General features: G+C 44.1%; 1 protein-coding gene across 6 annotated transcripts in view; it reads left to right on the top strand.

Annotated features, from left to right (window-relative positions):
- Positions 1–24030, top strand: part of arb2a (ARB2 cotranscriptional regulator A) — a 469833-nt gene that overhangs the window by 103750 nt on the left and 342053 nt on the right. The gene's annotated exons all lie outside the window — the stretch shown is intronic.

Below are 24030 nucleotides of genomic sequence, written 5' to 3'. Positions count from 1 at the left end.
ATAGATATAATCGAAATGTTAGCATTTGTAATATTTTTGCATGAAAAAACAAAGTTGGTTATTCTGCATCACAAAGCACTTCACATACAATGAATTATTTTGAAGTGTAGTGACTGTTATGTAGGCAAGTGCGACAGCCATTTTGCACACAACAAGATCCCACAAACATCAATGAGGTAAATAACGAAACATTTTAAAGTAATTTCTGTCAAGTGTTATATTTTCCTTGTCAGTCCTTGATTTGATTTTCACATACAATTCATAAATTTTCCTTTTTTAATGGTGTTGATTGAGGGAGAAATGTTGGGCAGGCATTGGGAGAACTCCTTGCTTTTCTTTAATCCAGAAGAACACACAGACAGGGCCTCAGTTTAACATCTTATCCCTTTGTACTGTATGGAGAATCAGCCTAGATTGTGTGCTCAAGTTCTGGAGCGGGCCTTGAACCCACGACCTCTGACTCAGAAGCGAGCGTGCTTCAGCTGCCTGTCTTCTCAGGACTCGAGACTAGCAGGATTAAGGGGAGAATCTTGCAGAAGTTAATAAGTTCATTTTGCAGGGAAGAGCCATTCTGCTGCAAATTTACAAACTATATTAAAATGAAATGAATGCCTAACAAGGAAAATAAGCATTTGACAGAAATGATTTAAAACTGTTTAGTTAAATCAACTGATAAATAGTACAGGGAAATAAATGTATTACTGTGTTTGCTTCACACAGGGGCTGAAAGTCCATGGGATACGATCCCAACAGTGGTACTGGAATTGTGCCTGCTGGAGTTTGCAGCGTCAGTGGGAGGGCACTTCTTTAGCACGGGGCAGTTGGGTGCAAGAGCCAATTTTGTTGTATCCGTACTGCTTACGTGCCCCATGTCAATGGAAACTCTGCAGTTTGCCTGCCTGTGGGGAGGGATTATCTACATTCTGTCCCAAACTACATTCTCTTCAGACCTCTAAGCAATGGCAAAAAATTGTTAAAAGCCAGGGCTCTCGGGCACTTACCTAGCCTGTACTTCACTGGTAGAGCTCAAATATGCCCTTGTGGAGTCTGGTATGCCTCCGCTTATTCAGCCGCCAAAGAAACACCAGGCCTGATTTGAGCCTCAGGTATGGGAACTCCTGGCTTAAGGAAGCTCTGCCTCCTGGCCATCATTTGCCTTGTATGGGGCAGATGGAGGTTTCTCCCCTTACAAGGCAACCAGCAAATTCTGGAAACTGATGCAGCCTTGTCTCTGTTGCTTTACTGGGAGTTCAGTTGGGCTCCTGCCAGAGTTATAGCAGGAGATTAGTGGAGCCCCTGAGGAATCTTGGGGCCTTGGTGTTTAGAGGATTTCAGTACATAGTGTTTTGTTTGACTTTAAATATATGTAAAAACCTCAGAAGCTCCGTATTTTTCCACGAAGTTTTGTAGCATTACCTACGTATGTATCGTAAGTTTGATGGCGTCACACTCTTCATGCACACATTTGTTCAGGTGGCTTCTACAACTGAACCATCCTGAGCATTTGTTTGTTGTACACTGTGCACTGTTCTCAGACATAGTGATAAATCAGATTATGTTTGACACTCTCCACTGGTAGACACCAAACAGCATTAGAGTGCAGTTACTGTCCCTCCATATCACTAGCCTTGGCAACCAATACCCACTTCGTGTGTGGGAAATCTCTCCAACATGAGGGCCGATTTTCCTTTGGAGCTATGACATATTTCCTTCCATTAACTCCATAACAGCACTGGGTACACTGTGAATGCCAGTGTGTTCCTAGCTTCAGCACTGCTATAGTGCGGTGAGGGGGATTTAAAATTTAACCCCCTCCCAAGGGTGTGGGTGTTGGGATAATCAAGTACACTCCTACCCGTGATTTTTGAAATTTTCTTTAAAAAATGCCGCTGCTTGGAATTACCCAGACATGCTGTGCTGCTGCAGGTGCCATCAGACAGTGATTTTTCATCCTCAAAGACTCATCAATGAAGGTGGATATCCTGCTGGAAGCCTGCCCAAATTATTTAAGACTGTGGAGAATGGGTGGGGTCAACAGCACACTTACTAACTCTGAGGCAATTTGGTTGAAGAAGAGACATATGGGCCCTAATATTAGAATGGAGGTGGGATGGCAGTGGTGGGGTGGGGGGGGGGGGGTGGTGAATGGGCTTGTGGGTAACCTGCCCAATAAAAAATGTCCGTTCCCCACACGATCGCGGTTCAATTGGTGCCACTTAATGTGGCTTCCAGATTTGCATTCCGAAAGCTGCGCAGCGGGCGGACTGCGCACCCGCATCACAGGCTGTCAGCTGGAAGAGCTCTATTTAAAGGGCATTCCTCCAATGGCTTTTCCTGGAGCAAACACCCACACACCACAATGGAGCAATACTGGGGCAAGGCTGCTCCAAGATTCAATGATGTCTCACTCCAGGTGCTACTGGATGGGGTGAGGAGGAGGAGGAGGGATCTGTTTTACCCGGCGGATGGGAGGAAGTGACCTGCCTCTGCCACTAAGAAGGCCTGGCTCGAGGTGACACAGGAGGTCACCAGCAGCAGCAACATCTTGCGCATCAGGGTCCAGTGCAGGAAGCACTTCAATGACCTAACTAGGTCAGCCAAAGTGAGTACACGTACTCTCATTCTCCTACATTGCGTCTTCCACATCACCGCCCCCTCCTCCAACTCATTCTGCACTGCCAACACTACTCTATCACATCACTCCTCGTACCCACTTAAGGCTAATCCTCAACTTACCTGCACTTCCTCAGCACTTCCTCACCTCCCCATTAGTCACCCCACCACTACCACTCAACTCAATCCTCATACAACATCATGGCTCTGTCTCATACTCGCCCTCTGATGCATCTCTTTCACGGTCAGCCTCACCGAAACCAATGCATTCATCGGTTGGCCACTTCACCATCACTTACTCATGCGTCGGTACTTTCTCCCCTTATAGGAGAAGAGAGCCCAGAATGCACGGGAGAGGGCGAGGACCGGAGGGGGGGCCGCAACAAATCGTCATCCTCACAGAGGCGGAGCAGGAGGCGCTGGTGCTTAGCCGAACCCTTGAGTGCCTGTCTGAGACTAGCACCTGACAAACGTCTGGTGACACAACTTTAACATTCATCACACACAATATGAATTGATGTTAACATGTCTTGCCATCTTCAGCACCTCAGTATGCTCATCGCAACATGACACATCTGCGATGATGCTTAATATTGTCTTCTGTTCTCTTACAGGGCCTTCAGCTGTGATTACAGAGGGCAATTCCTCAGAGGACCTGCCGGCCTCTGAGGGTGCATCGTCACATCTTACTTAGCAAGCCATCCACCAACGCAGATAGTCACACCTCGGTGGGTCCTAGTCCGCAGTTAGTTGGGATGGCACCTGGTGAGATACCACACTCGTGAGCATGAGCAGACACTGGTGGCTGGGGCAGCTGCAGAGAATCCGCGTCGGTGGGAACGCTCCTCTCCAGGCTCTGATCAGCTGGACGCAGATGCGGAACCCTGGGGGCCATTCTTTAAAAGAAGAGTGATCGAGGCATAGCAGCGCATTTGCGAAGTACTGGAACAGGTGCCACGTGCACTCTCCACAATAGCGCAGAGGATGGAGGAGTACAGCTCCTGCATTAGTGGAATGGTGGCACAGGTACGGGAGGGAGTCTCTGAGATAGTGTCACAGGGATGTGAGCAACTCTCTGAGATACTGTAACAGGTAAGTGCGGGAATGTCTGCGATGGAGAGAAGGCGAGCCTCCATTGAGCTTTAAGCACGGCTCACAAATAAGTCCATTCAGGCCCTGACAACGGCCGTCCGGACTCAGGCTGAACAACATTCTGCTGCCTTAAAGAGACAGACAGATACACTAGCACTGGCCTTACAAGGCATCACACATGTCCTCCAAACTGTTGTCCAGCAGGATGGTAGGAGTGATATGGCCCTGGCCCAGAGAAGGGATGTAGGCGAAAGGGGACATGGAAGTGGGGACACCACTCAAAGTGCTCCCACGTCTCACCCGTTGCCCCCCTCTCAATCAGTAACCACAATGCTGCCTCCTCTCCAGGTGGCCGAGTCTGCCCCTGCACAGGTGCAGATGGAGCAGTCTTCGGAGGGGCCCTCACGGGCTCCAAAACCCAGAAGGTGTAGGCCCAAAGTATCTAAGCAGTTAGGGCATGAACATGAGCAACCTGCCACTCACTACCTCTGCTGCAGCCACAGGGGATGCACCACGCATAAATAGTTGGAAGAGAAAGACGAAGGTTTTGTGAGCACAAAGGGTATGAACAAGGGTGTTTGACAGACTGTCATGTTTTTCATTTACATTTAGTTTTTGTTAAAGTGACATTAAATTTTATGATTGTCACCACTACTGCCACGTCTTGCCCATTCTTGACTGGCTTTGGTGATAGGGCCCTTTCATGAGGTTCACCATGAACAGCGACACTCGATGCCACTCATTGGGTCACTTTACAGTGGGTGTATGTGTAGTTGCAGGACTGTTTTGTGCAGGGAGGTGTGGGCGACCTGGTGTTGGCGCTGCTCTTTCTAGGTGGTGTGAGGACTGGGCTGTTTACACTTTCTGATGTTAGGAGAACCGTTCACATATCAGTGATTCCCTGGCCTCATGAGTAGCCAGGTGAACCGCTGCTCTGCCCATGGATTCCTCCTCCTCCATGTGGGTGGCAGATGTGGATGGGGCCTCCTCAAGCTCCTTTCTGTTGTTGCCCTCTGTGCTCTTGTGCAGGTGCCTGTGGCGCAGCACTGTCTGTGTTGTGGAGCTCCAAGTGGCGGAGGTGGACACCGTGCCTAGCGAGGCTGGTAATGTTGCTCGTCCTCGGATGTAGTGGTGAATGCAGCCATGGCACCCCCCCCCCCCCCAACCCCAATCCTGATGGTGTCAGTTTGAGGGGGTCCGTAAAGTAGTTAAATTTGTGTGAACAGAAGAATTTTGAGTGGAAAGTAAGAATTTTCAGTGAAAACACAAAGATCTCGCAGCCAAAACGTTGTCTGAGAGTGCCCTGCTGCAATAAGTGACTTTTTCTCCCCATCTGTCAAATAAATATTTGAATGTGCAACTGGTTGCTGGCTGAAACACGTCTGTTGCAACACGGGAAACACGCTGAGGATGCTTCAAAATCACACCCCTGCCTCAATGTGGAGAAAATTAAGTAGTTCAACTATTTAAACTATCTAAACAATTGTGTCAAGTATCATCCTGCCGGCTTTAATTGCCAGTGGGACTTCCGCATTCGGGAGGTACGTGCGCACCCAGATGCGTCAGTGGGGAACCCGGAAGTCTGCGGGTTGGAGCCGGGTTCCGAAACCGAACAGGATTTCCCCGATTTTCGGAGCCCCCCCCCCCCCCCCCCCCCAGCAATTTCCCAGGAAAATTGAGCCCATGAAGTCTGAAAAATGGCTGTGATTGATGGTGTCCATCCAAACTCCTTGATCAAATTATGGTCTTTTTGGGTTTAGTTACTCAGTAGATAAACTTGCTGAGCCATCATGGATGCTCAGAAGCAGATCTTTATCTGAAGCTGTAAAATTAATTGGTGCATTGGCGCATAAAAAAATTATTTTGACAATACTAGAATATAAGAAAATTGTTACAGATGTATATCCTTGTACGATATTACAAAGTGTTACTTTTACTTCAGTTAAGTAACGTATGTGAGAGTTATTTGTAGAAACAAAAAATTAGGAGGAATTCTATAAATTTCAAAGGAGTTATCTCATAGTAGTTGAAATCTTGTTTGTAAAAATGTATTAATTTCTATCATTATTAAAGTTATTAGATCAGTCATCCACCCCCAAAGGTGATATTGACAGACTGCTTGATAGCATTAAATCAGGAAAATTTAAAAATGTGGAGTCAGGCTTGGTTGACAGGCTGTTTGAGCCCACACCAACCCCTGTGCTAGCGAAGGGAAACAATGAGATGACAGCTCCAGTGTTTGGAGAGAGGTTGTTAACGACAGCTTATTCCTTTATGATTTCAACTCTTGACAGAAGACAGGTCTGCTTGTTGCATCATGGCAGCTGTATCATTACCTTCTGGCCCTGTCAGGAATGAATATATAAAAAAAAATCAAAGTTGCTGTACTGGAAATCCAATTACCTTAAGGAATTTTAGGCATCATTTTATTCTTAAAAGTTTATAAACCTTTGTCTGATAGTTATGTGTGCCTGAAATGTATCTGTTTCATGAGACAAAATGGGGGTGAATTCATAATGAGCTAATTAAACACTCACTTAGATTCTTTTTTTCCTCTTGAATTGATTGCTATCACGATACATCTTGCTTTAGCTTGCTGCTACTTTGACATTGACCCAGCCAAAATATACCAGAGCTCCTGCTGTGTACGTGAGCAGAAAGGATGAGAATTGCAGGCATTTTGAGATCTCTTTCTCCCAGTGGTGTCAGGGAAGTATGAGTGAAAATGAGTATTTGTTTGACAGTGGAAAGCAACTCCAGTCTTTTACAATTTTCTATAACAAAATTTTCCATTGCCCAGGTAAAATACTGAAGTCAGCATTTAATGCTTATAACCTTTTTTTATGCTCATGGAATAATGAATTAAAGATTATGGTTAGAATAGACCCTGTTCAGGTACTGTATGCAGTAGTGGGTAGTTAGCAGCAGCTCTGGAGACTTGGTAGAAAAAAGGAGGGGGTGTGGGTTTCTGAAAGTGTGTCAAAAGCCTTGGGGTTTCTAGCTGACCAGAATTCCAATGCTGGTTAAAGCTGGTTTAGATGCATACAAGAGAAGTAGAGGTTTCTCATTTAATTGTTGTCAGTTTTTTAGTCAGTGTGATGGCTCTTTTTTAACCAGCGTTTCTCCAACTCTTCGCAGCATTTGTTGTGATCTTTTCTTTACTGTTTGCATGTTGACTGCTGATCCCATTCTCAATATGTCACTTTTATCTTTAAGATTGGCTGAAGTGGTCTGAATCACTGAATCAAAGCCGATAGGGGGGAAAACAGTGCTTTAGAATGTGCAGGGTGAGATACTCTGGGTAGAAGGTAGCACTTTATGCAGTCATAATCAATGCACTTGACACTTTCAAAGGCAAGAGAAGCCACGACTTGCTTAGGGGTTAAACTTTTTAAATGACTTCCCGAGGGACTGCTGCTGTCAATAAAATGCAATAATTAGTGGAGGATTCTGGAGTGTGTATTACAAAAAAAAGAAGCTTTGGCAGATTTTGCAGAGCTGGTACAACATTCCTACATGTCTCTATTTTACTATTTTTTTCCCATTTGTAAAAAGTGTGACATTTTACCAAAACATTTGCTGCAGACCAGATAGTTGTCATGTTATTAAAACTCACAGAATATTTTAAGTTAATAGCTAATCTTTTGGTGATTTTGTCATTTTGTTGATTGCCTTGCCAAATATGGTGATTAGTGTATAATTTGAATTTAAGAGATTCATTTATGAATCTTGCATTAAAAATTTTAAGAACTTCAATTTTATCATTCATTAAATTAACCAATAATGATTTTCTTTTAATTTATTCTTGACTTTGAAAAGTAAGAATTATTACATTCTTGTCCAGCACCTTTAATAAATGAGTTTGTTTTTTAAATTGATTTTAAAGTCTTGTTATTTAATTCTTCCTAAATGTTACAGTACCAGTAAACTATATTTCTAATTGAATAGAAGTAAACTTTGATCTCTTAAATCTCCTAAATGCTAAATATTAAAAATGTAACCTGTTAAATTATACATTCTCTATAAAGTAAAATAGAAAAAAACTTGTGTTTGATCTGCCTTTTACTCAAAAGATTGCACTGAAACAAATAAAAAATGATTTTACTGGGTTTAACAAATTACAACGTCAAAAATAATGACTGATAGGTTTCTAGTAGGTCATTTGGTGCTTCAGGCAGTTTCTCCTCCTTCGGGAAGCACTTATTTGGTTTCTCTTCCATTCTGCCCGTGGCATTGTGTGGTGAAAGCTAGGCTTGTCCTTCCCTTTGGAGAAATGTCTGAGGCTGTAGATAACCTATACAAAATTAATAAATGGTGTTTCTTTTTCATTAACACCCGTCTTTTACAGTTTATTTGAGGTTTCCTTTTGGGAACTTGTAAAATTTTATAAAACTGAATACTTTGACTACAGTTGTTTTATATGGGATTTTATTCCTGGACTCATACAATTTTATTTTATGTAAGAAGAATTTGTAACTGTTTCAAATTTAGCATGGTAGCTTTATTTTTATAATTCACTGAATTCTATCCTGCTGGAGAATTTTTCAACTCATCACTGACATGATCCAAATTGCAGCACAGAGATTTTTTTTCAGCATTACCAAAACTTCTCGACAGCTCTGAGAATTAGTTATTGCTTAGACATATCTCCACCATGTTTCACTTAATTCTTTTCAGTTTCAAATTTGATTTCTTGAACATTGCTTCAGCACTGCATACAAGCAACTATTCATCATGCTTGTCAATCCACCTTACTGATCATCTAACTCAGAAGTGTAGGATTGTACTCGGCCATGGGTAACGTTGCAGTTGGTTATCGCTGACCCATCTGCGATGCTTGCTGTTCCTTTCACCCACATGAAATTAATGGACTAGGTAACTAAAGTTAAAATAGCAGCTTTTAGGAGTGCGATTTTCTATTTAGGGAACAATCCCTCTTTTTATTTGTCATCTTAAAATATACAGTACTGGTTTCCGTACATTGTACAGCAGTAGGTAAAGTATGTGCAAGAGACACTTCTACTATACATGCTTCATTGCACTGAAGCATTCAGTCAATGAACACCTGTTGGAAACAGAAGGTAGAAAACTCAGTACTGTTGGCTCAGGATACAGTGTATACAGGTTGGGGATCTTGGATGCAAAGCTTAACCAACAAACTGAGCTCACTACTTGTCTATAGTGTGTTATATTAGATCTACATTTTTTTTAAATTCATTCATGGAATGTGGGCATCACTGGCAAGGCCTGCATTTATTGCCCATCCTTAATTGCCCTTGAGAAGGTGGTGGTGAGCCACCTTCTTGACAACTGAGTGGCTTGCTAGGCCATTTCAGAGGGTAATTGAGAATCAACCACATTGCTGGTCTGGAGTCACATATAGGCCAGACCAGGTAAGGACGGCAGGTTTCCCTTCCCTAAAGGACATTAGTGAACCAGATGGATTTTTACGACAATCCGGTAGTTTCATGCTTTTTATTCCAGATTTTTATTTAATTAACTGAATTTAAATTCCCCAGCTACAGGATTTGAACTCATGTCTCCAGATTATTAGTCCAGGCCTTTGGATTACTAGTCCAGTAACATAATCACTATGCTACCGTATATTTTGATATACGTTTGATATATTTAATTTCCAGTAATCTGTTGTGTAATATACACAATAATAACTGCAAGCAATATTTATATAACTTTGAATGTCAGAAAATAGGAAATGGGTTAGCTGCAGATTAAGATATTACAGAATAAGGTGGTCACAAAGTTGCAGAGGTGTGATATGGGCCTGGATTCTCCTCGTGTTAGGAGGCTTGCAGTGAGTGGTCCTAATGCCTGCCAATAAGAAACTGCTACTAACCTGCTGATATTTCTTATCAGAACTTGCATTAGCCACACAGGGCAGTTTAGAGGTGAGAAAACTGCCCTTATTGGCTTATTGCCTCTGGGAGGGAGAGAAATGACTGAGGGAATAATATTCTCAGGCAAGGCAGCAGCAAAAAGGACACTAAGGTTCTTGAATGCATTTGTGGAGGTGCTGTTGACAGAAGTCAGGGCACGAAATGACCGTTTGGGCACTGAGGGCAGGAAGTAACATTCATACCACACAAGTGCCAGTCAATTACCATCTCCAGCAAGAGTCTAACCACCTCCCCATGATACTCAATGGCATTACCATTGCCGAATCCCCCACCATCAACATCCTGGGGGTCACCACTGACCAGAAACTTAACTGGACCAACCAAATAAATACTGTGGCTACAAAAGCAGGTCAGAGGCTGGGTATTCTGCGATGAGTGCCTCACCTCCTGACTCTCAAAGCCTTTCCACCATCTACAAGGCACAAGTCAGGAGTGTGATGGAATACTCTCCACTTGCCTGGATGAATGCAGCTCCAACAACACTCAAGAAACTCGACACCATCCAGGGCAAAGCAGCCCGTTTGATTGGCACCCCATTCACCACCTTAAACACTCACTCCCTCCATCACAGGCTGTACTGTGGCTATAGTTTATACTATCTATAGAATGCACTGCAGCAACTTGCCAAGGCTTCTTTGATAGCACCTCCCAAACCCGTGACCTCTACCACCTAAAAGGACAAGGGCAGCAGGCGCATGGGGACACCACCACCTGCACGTTCCCCTCCAAGTCACACATCATCCTGACTTGGAAATATATTTCCGTTCCTTCATCGTTGCTGAGTCAAAATCCTGAAACTCCTTATCTAACAGCACTGTGGGAGTACCTTCACCACATGGATTGCAGTGGTTCAAGAAGGTGGCTCACCATCACCTTCTCAAAGGTGATTAGGGATGGGCAATAAATGCTGGCCTTGCCAGCGATGCTCACATCCCATGAATTAATTTTAAAAATGCCCCATAAGAGAGTGGTTCAAGTTGTCTGGAGGGAGTTGGCAGAGACAGTTAGTGCAAACTTCATCATCCCAAAAATTGCCCAATACTCAAACTGAGGTCTCATAAAGGTTTTAAATAGGCTCATCACTCATCATTACCTCTTGGCTTTTATATTCTGTACCTCGTGTGATAAAATCTAAAATTTCAAAATGCATCACTTCACGCTTATTGCCATTGAATTCCATGTGCCACTTTTTAGACCAGTTCTCCATCTTATCAATATCAGCTTCCTTTGGTCTTCTAAGGAATTAACTATATGAGGTACGTTGGTATCATCTGCAAATTTACACAATATCACTCCCTTTAGGCCTCTATCCAAATCATTGAAATACAGTGAACAGAAGTGGCCCCAGAACTGAGCCCTGTGGGACCACCACTATTCCAACCACTCTATAACTGCCCATGACTCCTACTTTGTGTCCTCTCCCTTCAAATGAATTTTTAATCCAGTTCTTTTTAATCCTCTGCTTAATTCCATATCCTTTCATCTTCTCTAGTAATCTCCATGTGGTACCTTATCAAAGGCTTTCCTGAAGTCCATGTGCACTACATCCACTGCATTTCCCTGATCTACTATGCCTGTAACCTCCTCAAAGAATTCTATGGGGTATGCTAAGCATGATCACCCCTTTCATGCTGGTAGTCTAACTATTTTCTCTTTATTTAGATATGTGATAAATTCATCCTTAATTAAAAGACTCTCAAAATTTTCCCTACCACAGATAACAAGCTATATAGCCTGTAATTACATAGATTAGTTCTGTCTCCCTTTTTAAAAATGGTTACTACATTGGCCACTTCACTCCTCTGGCTCACATCCACACTCAATTGAAACCTGAAATATGACTTATAGGGCCCAAGCAATTTCCTCCCACATCTCCTGTTGAGCTGTGGCAGTTTGTTTTCCTTTAACCTAACTATCTTATCTGAAAATTTCCTTTTATCTATCAGATCATTCATCTTCCTCTAAACCTCTTCACGATTTACCTCCTCTCCTATATCTTTTTTAGTAAAAAACCAATGCGAAATACATATTAAATACCTCTGCCATTTTTTGATCATCATCTACAAATTGACAATCCTCTCCTCTTAGGAGTCCCACCTCGCTTTTAACAATTCTCTTTTTACTGATATATTTGTAAAATACTTTACTGTTCCTTTTGATTTAAAAAAAATCCTTTTGCTCCCTCTTAGCATTCCTTATCCTGCTCTTAACCTCTTATTTTCTCACATTGTCCTTCAGTTTTTTCATTATTATTCTTATAATCCTCATAGGCTCTGCTCAATTTTAATTGGTTCCTAATCTTAATTTATCGATGGCATCCTGAAACCAATCTGATGTTCTAGTTTTTCCTTTCCAGTTGGATCTTAAACCTTATCATGTTGTGTTCGCTACTTCCAAGGTGCTCACCCATTTAGCTTATCTACCTGATCTATTTCAGTACTCATAACCAGATCTAGCAATACCTCCGGCTTTGTAGGTTTCCTAGCATACTGCTTGAAGAAGGAGCCCTGTACTCATTTTAGAATATCCATTCCCTTTTCTCCATCTACTCCCTTTCCATTCAAATTGATAAGCGGAGAATTAAAATCTCTAGGAACAAGAATTTTGTTATTTCTACTCATCTCTCTAATCTGACTGCAGATTTCCTCTTCTATTACCTCCCCCTACTAATGCAACAAATCCATTTTTTACCTTTTCGCTCCAACCATTTTGACTCTGTACCCCTTTCTTGTGTTATATCAACCCTCTCTACAGAGTTCTTTGGTCTTGCATGTTGCCATAAAGAGTTAGATAATAGACATTCTACTGTAATATATAAATATTTCACTGTAAAGGCAGTGACTGAGCTGTGCCATGTGCAGGCTGACTTGCAGCCAACCGTAAGGCTTGGTATGACTCTTTCTGTGACTGTGACAGTCACAACAACATTAAGCTTCTGTGCAACACGATCCTTCCAAACCTCTGATGGGCCATTTGCCAAGTAAGTGTTCTTGCAGCTCATACCTATATAAAAGAAGTGAACATTACCATGTTTTCCCGATGAAATACCGTGAGGTAATTTTAATTTTCGATAATGGTGTAAAATGGGCGATATCGGATTGGCCACCCGTTATACAGCCTGACAGTTTTCTTTTCCAATCCCTTGATTGCTGTCCCTGTGGACAAGAGACACCAGCTCAGAGGGCACAGACATTTACCACCTGACAGCTTTCCTAAGAGTTCTGGATGCTCTAGTTGTAACTGATGTTGTGGTCAGGGAACCACCCATCAACTCTAATGCATACATGAACAAGAAAGGATACCATTACACAAATGTTCAGGTTGCTTCTGACCACAGAAATGTGGTACTTGAATTAATGTCTGTTATTCAAGGGTATCCATGATGCTTTTATTATGCAGGAGTCCACAGTGTCTGCATTATTTGAAGGTCCTGAGAAAATGATCGGGTGGCTTTGGGAGAGCAGAGTACCCTTTGTAGCCACGGCTGCTGACACCAATTAGCAACCCCCAGACAGCAGCAAAGAGACAATATAATGAGACGTATGTCAACACTCAACCCAGCAGAATGAGTAAGCGACCCATGTGACTGAAGGCCCAAATGAGAAGAGGACGAGGCTATAAATCCCTTATAAATCCCCAGTTCTGACAAAGGGTCATCGACCTGAAACGTTAATTCTGTTTCTTTCTCCACGGATGCTGCCTGACTTGCTGAGTATTTCCAGCATTTTCTGTTTTTATTTCGGATTTCCAGCATCCGCAGTTGCTTTTGATATATCATATAAATCCCTTACCCATGAGGAGATATACATCGTGAGTTCAGAACCTGGCATATTTTTCCTCTTCCTTTCCTGCCACCTTCACTTGTTTCTCCTCACTTGAGTTATAAATCACTTGGTATGTCTTACTGAAACTGACTTTGTGCATTCTCTGGGGTGCTAATATCTGTGCTGGTGCTGCAAGAAGAGCAGCACTTATTGCAAGCTGCTATATGTGCCAGGATTTGTGTTGCCACTTGCTCTAGCTTCCTCATCTTGGAAAAAGCTATGAAAAAGAAAAAGAAAATCTACCGTGGATCCCCAAGATACATCATGTACCTGCTTTGCAAGTGCACCCCTTACCCTGTAGATTAAGAAAGTGGGTCAGTGTAGAAAAGATAATAATTGGATGATACTTGTTTGGGGAGGGGAGGTGGTGGGGGAGCGGTGTACTCCTAAGAATCTTTTGTATGGAGAACTTGCAGGTGCTCTAAGGCCACTGGGCCAACTTAAGCTCAGGGACCAAGACGTTTCCAAAAGGGACTTGAAAACTTTCAACATTGATGTCGCGAGCTAGGAAGTGCCACACTGGAGTGATCTGCTGCATCAGAGAGCCAAAGAGATTGAAGAGAGGTGGCTTGCGACAGAGAGGAAAGAGAAGAGAGCAAAGTGGAAAGTGCATCAGGTCTTGAGTTAATACTGCGCATGCTTCATCATCTGATCCTGTGACTTATGCCTCCACCATCTATGGCAAGGACTGTCGCTCGAGAATTGGAGTGTTCATCCACTCATGATGTTGCAGCATGGCAAATTAACTGAACTGATTAGGCGTTTACACCATCGTCTTACAAGACGAATGACTGCCATAATAAAAACTTGCAGGGAGATGGCAGCTTAGTTCCAGACTTTAACTTGGCAATTCTCTCCACGGATTGACGGTTGAAAAGAGCCAGGGCTATCTGCTTTTATTCTGTGAGCTGCTTAGGCATACCTGGGCTACTGCCTGTCATGGTCTTCTTCCAGGACAAAGCAGCAGAGAGAGCAGTACATTAAGGAAGATGTTAGCAGCTACTGGAGCACCCCAAATGGCACCCTAGCTCTCTCCAGTACTAGGACTTGACAAATTAGCTCTCATGGTGTTTCTGTTGGCAGTATTCTTTATGTTGAACTTTGATCCGCTATGCACAAGGTATTACTGTGCCCTACAAGTTATTTTGTATGAAAGAGTTTTGCAAAAAGGGGTAAATATACTTTGAAACCAGGCAGAATATAGAACGTTCAGAGGGGAAGTGAGAAAGGAAATAAGAGGGGCAAAGAGAGAGTATGAGAATAGATTGGCAGCCAACATAACAGGGAATCCAAAACTCTTCTACAGGCATGTAAACAGTAAATGGGTAGTAAGAGGACGGGTGAGGCCGATTAGGGACAATAATGGAGATCTACTCATGGAGGCAGAGGGGATGGCCGAGGTACTAAATGAGTACTTTGCATCTGTCTTTACCAAAGAAGAAGATGCTGCCAGAGTCTCAGTAAAGGAAGATATAGTTGAGATACTGGATGGGCTAAAAATTGATAAAGAGTTACTGGAAAGGCTAGCTATACTTAAAGTACATAAGGGTACTTGACATTTTGGAAGGACAGGAAGCTAGGAAAAGGTGGAGGGGTAGCTCTGTTAATTAAGGATGACATGAGTATAATAGAGAGAAATTACCTTAGTTCTAAAGACCAAGATGTAGAATCAGTTTGGGTAGAGATAAGAAGTAGTAAAGTCAAGAAGTCACTTGTGGGAGTAGTTTATAGGCCCCCGAACAGTAACCACACTGTAGGACAGGGTATACAGGAAGAAATAATGGGGGCATGTGAGAAAGGAATAGCGATAATCTTGGGTGATTTTAATCTACATATAGATTGGAAGAATCTGATTGGCAAAGGTAGCCTGGAAGATGAGTTCATAGAGTGCTTTCGGGACAGTTTCTTAGAGCAGCACGTTCTAGAGCCAACCAGAGAGCAGGCTATTCTAGATCTGGTAATGTGTAATGAGATAGAATTAATTAATTACCTCATTGTAAAGGAGCCTCTAGGTAGCAGTGATCACAATATGACTGAATTTCACATTTAGTTTGAAGGAGAGAAGAATAGGTCTATGACTATTGTTTTAAACTTAAATAAAGGCAATTATGAGGGCATGAAGACAGAGCTGGCTAAAGTGAACTGGGAAATTAGGTTAAGGGATAGGTCAGTAGAGATGCAGTGGCAGACATTTAATGAGATATTTCATAACACTCAACAAAGATACATTCCAGCGAGAAAGAAAGACTCTAGGGGAAGGACGTACCATCCATGGCTAACTAAGGAAGTTAAAGATAGTATCAAATTGAAAAAAAACATACAATTCCGCGAAGATTACTGGCAGGTCAGAAGATTGGACAAAATATAAAAAGAATGACTAGAAGAATAATAAGGAGGGAGAAATTAGAGTATGAGAGAAAACTAGCTAGAAATATAAAAACAGATAGTAAGAGTTTCTACAGGTATTTAAAAAGGAAAAGAGTAAGTAAAGTGAGCGTTGGCCCTCTAGAGAGTGAGTCTGGAGAATTAATAACGGAGAATAAGGAAATGGTGGAAGAACTGAACAGATCGTCTTCACTGTAGAGGATACAAACAACATGCCAGAAATAACTGTGAATCAAGAAGTGAAAGGGGGGGAGGAACTTAAAACATTTACAATCACCAGGGAAAGGGTTCTCAAAAAATTATTAGAACTAAAAGCTGACAAGTCCCCAGGTCCTGACGGACTTCATCCTAGGGTCATAAAAGAAGTGGCTGCAGAGATAGTAGATGCATTGGTATTAATTTTTGAAAATTCCCTCGATTCTGGAATGGTCCCATCAGATTGGAAAATAGCGAATGTAACTCCTCTATTCAAGAAAGGAGGGAGACAGAAAGCAGGAAACTACAGGCCAGTTAGCTTAACATCTGTCATAGGGAAAATGCTAGAATCTATTATTAAGGAGGTTATAGCAGGGCACTTAGAAAATCTCAATGCAATCAGGCAGAGTCAACACGGCTTTGTGAAAGGAAAATCGTGTTTGACTAATTTATTAGAGTTCTTTGAGCAAGTAACAAGCAACGTAGATAAAGGGGATCCTGTGGCTGTGGTGTACTTGGATTTCCAGAAGGCATTTGACAAGGTGCCACATCAAAGGTTACTTCACAAAATAAGAGCTCATGGTGTAGGGTATCATATTAGCATGGATAAAGGATTGGTTAGCTAACAGGAAACAGAGAGCAGGCATAAATGGGTCATTTTCAGGTTGGCAAGATGTAACAAGTGGAGTGCCATAGGGATCAGTGCTGGGGCCTCAGCTATTTACAATGTATATCAATGACTTGGATGAAGGGACCAAATGTATGGTTGCTAAATTTGCTGATGACACAAAGGTAGGTAGGAAAGTAAGTTGTGAAGTGGACATAAGGAGTCTGCAAAGGGATATAGATAGATTAAGTGAGTGGGCAAAAATTTGGCAGATGGAGTATAATGTGGGAAAATGTGAACTTGTCCACTTTGGCAGGATGAATAGAAAAGCAGTATATTATTTAAATGGAGAGAGATTGCAGAACTCGGAGGTACAGAGGGATCTGGGTGTCCTAGTACATGAATCACAAAAAGTTAGTATGCGGGTACAGCAAATGATTAGGAAGGCAAATGAATGTTGTCATTTATTGCAAGGGGAATGGAATATAAAAGTAGAGATGTTTTGCTACAGTTGTACAGGGCATTGGTGAGACTACATCTAGAATACTGTGTGCAGTATTGGTCCCCTTATTTAAGAAAGGACATAATTGCTTTAGAAACGGTTCAGAGAAGGTTCACTCGACTGATTCCAGGGATGAAGGGGTTATCTTCTGAGGAAAGGTTGGACAAGTTGGGCCTGTATACATTGGAGTTTAGAAGAATGAGAGGTGATCTTATTGAGACATATATGATCCTGAGGGTACTTGAAGGGGTAGATGCTGAGAGGACGTTTCCCCTCGTGGGAGAGACCAGAACGGGGGGACACAGTTTAAAAATAAGGGGTTTCCCTTTTAAGACGGAGATGAGGAGAAATTTTTTCTCTCAGAGGGTCGTGAGTCTGTGGAACTCCCTTCCCCAGAGAGTGGTGGAGGCAGGGTCATTGAATATTTTTAAGGCTGAGTTAGATTCCTGATTAACAAGGGAGTCAAAGGTTATAGTGGGTAGACGGGAAAGTAGGGTTGAGGTCACAATTAGATCAGCCATGATCTTATCAAATGGCAGAGCAGGCTAGAGGGCCCGAATGGTCTACTCTTAATTTGTATGTTCGTATGTAAGTCACCCAGCCCGGATGGGATGCATCCTAGGTTGCTGAGGGATGTAAGGGTAGAAATTGCGGAGGTACTGGCCATAATCTTCCAAACATCCGTAGATATGGGGGTGGTGCCAGAGGACTGGAGAATTGCAATTGTTACACCCTTGTTCAAAAAAGGATGTAAGGATAAACCCAGAAACTATAGGCCAGTCAGTTTAACCTCAGTGATGGGGAAACTTTTAGAAATGATAATCCGGGACAGAATTAACAGTTCACTTGGATGAGTGTGGATTGATTAGGGAAAGCCAGCATGGATTTGTTAAAGGCAAATCGTATTTAACTAACCTGATGAGGTAACAGAGAGGGTAGGTGAGAGCAATGCAGTTGATGTGGTGCATATGGACTTTCAAAAGGTGTTTGATAAAGTGCTGCATGGTAGGCTTATCATCAAGATTGCGGCCCATGGAATAAAGGGGGCAGTAGCAACATGGATACAGAATTGGCTAAGTGACAGGAAACTGAGAGTAGTGGTGAGCAGTTGTTTTTCGGACTGGAGGGAGGTGTCTAGAGAATACAAGCCTAGTCCACTCAATCTCTCCTCATACGACAATCCCGCCATCCCAGGAATCAGTCTGGTGAACCTTCGTGGAACTCCCTCTATGGAAAGTATATCCTTTCTTAAGGAGACCAAAATTGTACACAATACTCCAGGTGCGGTCTCACCAAGGCCCTATATATTTGCTGTAGGACATCTTTACTCCTGTACTCAAATCCTCTTGTAATAAAGGCCAACATACCATTTGCTTCCTAATTGCTTGCTGCACCTGCATGTTAGCTTTCAGTGACTCATGTACAAGGACACCCAGGTGTCTTTGAACATCAACATTTCCCTAAGTCTCGCCATTTAAAAAATACTCTGCATTTCTGTTTTTCCTACCAAAGTGGATTACTTCACATTTTTCCACATTATATTCCATCTGCCATGATCTTGCCCACTCACTTAGCCTGTCTATATCCCCATGAAACCTTTTTGCATCCTCCTCACAACTCACATTCCCATTTAGTTTTGTGTCATCAGCAAACTTGGAAATATTACATTTGGTCCCCTCTTCCAAATCATTGCTATAGATTGTGAAAAGCTGGGGCCCAAGCACCGATCCCTGCGGTACCCCACTAGTCACAGTCTGCCAACCTGAAAAAGACCAGTTTATTCCTACTGTCTGTTTTCTGTCAGTTAACCAGTTCTCAATCCAAGCCAGTATATTACCCCCAATTCCATGTGTTCTAACTTTGTTCACCAACCTCCTGTGTGGGACCTGATCAAAAGCCTTCTGAAAATCCAAATACACCACATCCACTGGTTTCCCCCTTATCTATTCTACTATTTGCATCCTCAAAGAACTCCAATAGGTTTGTCAAACATGATTTCCCTTTCATAAATCCATGTTGACTCTGCCAAATCCTTTTATTATTTTCTAAGTGTCCTGTTATCACATCCTTTATAATAGATTCTAGCATTTTCCCTACAACTGATGTCAGGCTAACGGTCTGTAGTTGCCTGTTTTCTCTCTCCCTCCTTTCTTAAATAGTGGGGTTACATTTGCTACTCTCCAATCTGCAGGAACCGCTCCAGAATCTATAGAATTTTGGAAGATGACAACCAATGCATCCATTATCTCTATAGCCACCTCTTTCAAAACCCTGGGATGTAGATCTTCAGGTCCTTGGGATTTATTGACTTTCAGTCCCATTAATTTCTCTAGTACTATTTTTTTACTAATACTAATTTCTTTCAGTTCCTCATTCTTGCCAGACCCTTGGTTCTCTACTATTTCTGGGAGGTTTTTTGTATCTTCTTCCGTGAAGACAGACACAAAGTATGTGTTTAATTTCTCTGCTATTTTATCTCATTGAAACATACAAAATTCTTACAGGGTTCAACAGGATAGATGCAGGGAGGATGTTTCCCCTGGCTGGGGAGTCCAGAACCAGGGGTCACAGTCTCAGAATAAGAGGTAGGCCAATTAGGACAGAGATGAGGAGAAATTTCTTCACTCAGAGGGTGGTGAATCTTTGGAATTCTCTACCCCAGAGGGCTGTGGATTCTCAGTCATTGAGTACATTCAAAACAGAGATTGATAGATTTCTAGATATTAAAGGCATCAAGGGATACGGGGATAGCTCAGGAAAATGGCGTTGAGGTAGAAGATCAGCCATGTTCTAGTTGAATGGCAGAGCAGGCTCGAGGGGCCGGGTGGCCTACTCCTGTTCCTATTTCTTATGTTCTTATGTACAGTGGTGTTCCCCAGGGGTCGGTGCTGGGACCACTGCTTTTCTTGATATATATTAATAACTTGGACTTGGGTGTACAGGGAACAATTTCAAAATTTTCAGATGACACAAAACTTGGAGGATGGTAATAGACTTCAAGAGGATAGAGACAGACTGGTGGCATGAGTGGAGATGTGGCAGATGAAATTTAAGGCAGAAAAATGCGAAGTGATACATTTTGTTAGGAAAAACGAGGAGAGGCAATATAAACTAGGGGGCACAACTTTAAAAGGGGTACGGGAACAGAGAGATATGGGGGTATATGTGCACAAATCATTGAAGGTGGCAGGGCAGGTTGAGAATGCGGTTACAAAAGCATACGGGACCCTCGGCTTTATAAATAGAGACATAGGGCCCGATATTAGCACCCGCTATCGGGTGTGTTCCTGGCGGGGGGGCTCCAAAAATCGGGGAATCCCGGAGCGGGTCGGGAGCCCGGCTCCAACCCGCCGACTTCCGGGTTCCCCACAGACGCGCTGGCGTGCGCGCGCAGCCCCCGCATGTGGGACTCCCGCCGGCAATTAAAGCCGGCGGGGTGCCACTTATCAGTATTTATTGTGGTATTTCAGGTCGTTAACAGACCTGATTAAGGGAATATTTCAGGAGGGGTGGCATTTTACAAACAACTGGGACTGTTTCCCATACTGGGGGAAACACTCCTAGTTGAAATGGACGTGTTGCAGCCATCAGCCTGTGGCAGCTGCAAAGGTCCATTTGACAGTTGGGGGGTGGGGGGAGACCCTCACTTATTGCAGGAGGTCACTCTGTCATTTTGGACAAAGTTTGGCCTCCACCACCCTCTTCCTAACAATAAAATTCACCAACTTGCACACTTGCCCCGGGGTCCAGAGACATGTACCTACCTTGCGGACCCCCTCAGATGTACATCTTCCGGATGGGGGCCGCCGTAGCTGCAGTCATGACCTCCTCGGAGGGCGAACGGCATCACCAGCCTCGCCGGCCACGCTGTCCACCTCTGACACGTGGAGCTCCACAACACAGTGCTGTGACACATCCACCTGCACAGCAGGAGGGAGGGCAACGGCAGAGAGAGATGCGTCGCAGAGGGCACTACCCTCGCCACAGGGTCCACAGACCGAGGCTCAGCTTCCTGGACCTCTCTGAGCAGCAGTGCCCACGGAGGCTCAGAGTCACTCAACATGTAGTCGTGGACATCTGCAGCCTCCTTCATGCCGAGCTGCTCCTGGCTGGCCCGAGCACCATCTTCTTACCTATCGCTGTCAAAGTCATCACTGCCTTCAACAACATCTCCTCCGCATCCTTCCAGGGTGCCACCGGCGACATCGCCGAAGTCTCTCAGTCGTCTGCACAAAAGAGCCCTGCAAATACACCTACTCCCACTCTGCAGTGACACAATGGATGGCATCAGGTGTGGGTCTTCATTGTGACCCTCAGGAAAGGGCATTATTGTACAAACCAGACAAGATTCGCAAAGACGTGGCAGTAGTGGTGACAATATAATATGTAATTTGAGTTGATCAGAAATCAAATATAAGTAAAAACCATGACAAACCCTCACCCTTGTGCATCCCCTTCATGCTCACGACACGTTTGCCTTACGCTGCCTACTGCACATATGTGATGCATGCCCTGTGGCTGCAGCACAGGTAGTGGCAGGTTGAGTGAGGCTGACCATGAAAGAGATGCATGAGAGGGTGAGTATGAGATAGAGCCATGAGATTGTATGAGGATTGGGATGAGTGGTAGTGGTGGGATGAGTACTGGCGAGGTGAGTAAATGCAGGTAAGATGAGGATGAGCTTTGAGTGGGTGTGGGGGGTGATGTGACAGAGTAGTGTTTGCAGTGCAGAAGGAGATGTGGGGTGGGGGCGGTGATGTGGCAGACGGAGTGTAGGGGAATGAGTAAGTGTACTCACTTTGGCTGACCTACTTAGGTCATTGCAGCGCCTCCTGCACTGTATGCAGGTGGGCGATATGTTGGTGGTGCAGGTGACCTCCTCTGCCACCTCGAGCCAGGCCTTCTTGGTGGCAGAGGCAGGCCGCTTCCTCCCGCCCGCCGGGGGGAATATCTCTGTCCTCCCCCTGCTCCTCACCCCATCCAATAAGAGCTGGAGTGAGGCATCATTAAACTGGGAGCAGCCTTCCCCCTGGGCTGCTCCATGCTGTAAGTTTTCCTATTTCTTGCAGCATCAGTCAGTGGAGGACTGTCCCTTTAAATAGAGCTCCTCCAGCTGACAGACCTAACTGCGCATGCGCAGTCAGCCTGACGCGCAGCTCAGCAGCGGGGAACCCGGAAGACCAGGTAAGTGGATCCAATTAGGCTGCTATCGCGCGCGGGGCAGGCTGATTTCACCGGGCGCGTTACCCACGCGCCCAATAACCCCCCCCCCCCCCCCCCGCCACAAACCCGCAGCCCTCCTAATATCGAGCTCATAGAGTACAAAAGTATGGAAGTAATGATGAACCTTTATAGAATACTGGTTCGGCCACAACTGGAGTATTGTGACCAGGTCTGGGCATCGCACTTTAGGAAAGATGTAAAGGCCTTAGAGAGGGTGCAGAAGAGATTTACTAGAATCATTCCAGGGATGATGGACTTCAGTTATGTGGATAGACTGGAGAAGCTGGGGTTGTTCTCCTTGGAACTGAGACGGTTGCGAGGAGATTTGTTAGAGGTATTCAAAATCATGAAGGGTCTAGACAGAGTAGATAGAGAGAAACTGTTCGCATTGGCGGAAGGGTCAAGAACCAAAGGACATGGATTTAAGGTGATTGGCAAAAGAACCAAAGGTGACATGAGGAAAAATGTTTTTACACAGCGAGTGGTTAGGATCTGGAATGCACTGCCCGAGAGGGTGTTGGAGGCAGATTCAATCATGGCCTTCAAAAGGGAACTGGATATGTACTTGAAATGAAAAAAATTGAAGGGCTACGGGGATCGGGCGGGGGAGTGGGACTAGCTGGATTACTCTTGCATAGTGCCGGCGCGTACTCGCTGGGCCGAATGGCCTCCTTCCGTGCTGTAACCTTTCTATGATTCTATGATTCCAGAGGCAAGGTGAGAGTGACTGTCCTTGACATGAAGGCAGCATTCGACGAAGTGTGGCGCCAAGGAGCCCTAGTAAAACTGGTCAGTGGGGATATGTGTCATATCTGGCTTAAAGGAAGATGGTTGTGGTTGTTGTAGGCCAATCATCTCAGCTCCAGGACATTGCTGCAGGAGTTCCTCAGGGCAATGTCCTAGGCCCAACCATCTTCAGCTGCTTAACCATTGACCGTCCCTCCATTATAAGGTCAGACATGGGGCTGTTCGTTGATTAGTGCACAGTGTTCAGCTCCATTCATAAATCCTCAGATAATGAAGCAGTCCAGGCCCAATGCACAAGATCTGGACAACATCTAGGCTTGGGCTGATAAGTGGCAAGTGACATTCACGCCACGTAAGTGCCAGGCAATGACCATCTCCAATAAGAAAGAGTTTAACCACCTCCCCTTGACATTCAATGGCATTACCATCACAGAATCCCCGATTATCATCATCCTGGGGGTCACTATTGACCAGAAACTCAACTGGACCAGCCACATGGCTATGGGAGCAAGTCAGCGGCTGGGTATTCTGTGGCTAATGGCTCGCCTTCTGACTCCCCAAAGCCTCTCCACCACCTACAAGGCACAAGTCAGGAGTATGATGGAACACTCTCCAGTTGCCTAGATGGGTGCTGCTTTAACAACAATCAAGAAGCTCACCATCCAGGGCAAAACAGTCTGCTTGATTGGCACCCCATCCAGCACTTAAACATCCACTCCCTCCACCACCGGCATACCGTGGCTGTAGTTTATACTATCTATAGGATGCACTGCAGCAACTCGCCAAGGCTTCTTCGACAGCACCTCCCAAATCCACGACCTCCACCACCTACAACAGCAAGGGCAGTAGGCGCATGGGAACACCATTGCCTCCAAGTTCCCCTCCAAGTCACACTCCATCCTGACTTGAACATATATCGCTGTTCCT

Source organism: Heptranchias perlo, chromosome 4 (assembly GCF_035084215.1).
Source record: "Heptranchias perlo isolate sHepPer1 chromosome 4, sHepPer1.hap1, whole genome shotgun sequence".
Taxonomy (NCBI): domain Eukaryota; kingdom Metazoa; phylum Chordata; class Chondrichthyes; order Hexanchiformes; family Hexanchidae; genus Heptranchias; species Heptranchias perlo.
This window is presented reverse-complemented; position numbering and strand designations above follow the sequence as displayed.